Source organism: Capsicum annuum, chromosome 11, assembly GCF_002878395.1.
Source record: "Capsicum annuum cultivar UCD-10X-F1 chromosome 11, UCD10Xv1.1, whole genome shotgun sequence".
Taxonomy (NCBI): Eukaryota; Viridiplantae; Streptophyta; class Magnoliopsida; order Solanales; family Solanaceae; genus Capsicum; species Capsicum annuum.
The window spans coordinates 69,976,741-69,978,302 of NC_061121.1; positions in this window are offsets into that span (position 1 = coordinate 69,976,741).

Here is a 1,562-nt window from a genome sequence, read left to right on the forward strand (position 1 = left end):
GTTGATTCTCAAAAGATAGAAGCTGTGAAGAACTGGCCAAGGCCCACAACGCCTATAGAGATTCGTAGTTTTCTCGGGTTGGCCGGTTATTATAGAAGGTTTGTTAAAGGCTTTTCTTCCATTTCAGCACCCTTAACCAATCTAACCCATAAAGGATCCAAATTCCAATGGAATGATTCCTGTGAGAAGAGTTTTCAATATTTAAAGAACAAGTTGATTTCTACACCCGTGTTGGTACTTCCAGAAGGCACCGAAGGGTATACAGTATATTGTGATGCTTCTAGAATTGGTTTAGGATGTGTATTGATGTAGCATGGTAAGGTAATAGCATATGCTTCTAGACAATTGCAGCCACATGAGAAAAATTATCCTACACACGATCTTGAGCTGGCAGCAGTTATTTTTGCTTTAAATATATGGCGCCACTACTTATATGGGGTTCATGTTGATATATATACTGACCATGAGAGCTTGCAATATATTTTTAATCAGAAGGATCTAAATTTAAGGCAGCAGAGATGGCTTGAACTATTAAAGAACTACGATGTTGATATCTTGTACCATCTAGGGAAAGCAAATGTGGTAGCTGGTGCATTAAGTTGTAAGGCTATGATGGTGCCTATAGAAAGGCAAGAGATGATTAAAGATCTTCACCAGTTAGCTAGTTTGGGAGTTCGCCTTCTTGAAACTCCGGATAAAGAGCTTATCATACATAATGCTGCGGAATCTTCATTAGTAGCTGAAGTGAAAGAGAAGCAATATGCAGATCCTATTTTATTATAGCTTAAGGAGAACATTCAGAGTGGTGAGACCAAGGCATTTGAGCTTGCGCAAAAAGGAGTACTTCAGTGCCAAAACCTATTGTGTGTGCCGGATATAGACGGGCTAAGAAAGCAGATTATGACAGAGGCACATTGTTCAAGGTATTTCATTCATACAGGATCAACCAAAATGTATCAAGATTTGAAAGATATGTATTGGTGGAATGACATGAAGAAGAGCATTGCAGAATTTGTAGCTGAATGTCCAAATTATCAAAGAGTTAAAGTTGAGCACTAAAAACCCGGAGGTTATATGCAATGCATTGATCTTCCAAGCTGGAAGTGGAACATGATCAACATAGATTTCGTTATTGGTTTGCCTCGTACATCCTGGAAGTTTGATTCTATATGGGTGATTGTTGATAGGCTTACCAAATCCGCACATTTCCTACCAGTTAGGACCACTTACACAGTTGAAGAGTATGCAAAGCTGTACATTAAAGAGATAGTCCGATTACATGGAGTGCCAATCTCTAGTATATCAGATCGGGGAACCCAATTTACCGCAAACTTTTGGAAGTCTTTTCAGAGGTGTTTGGGAACATAAATAAAGTTGAGTACAACTTTTCACCCTCAAACAGATAGACAAGCAGAACGTACCATCCAAACACTTGAAGATATGCTACGAGCTTGTGTAATAGATTTTAAGGGCAACTGGGATGATCATTTACCTCTTATTGAGTTTGCCTACAATAATAGCTATCATTCAAGTATCAAAATGGCATCATATAAAGCTTTATA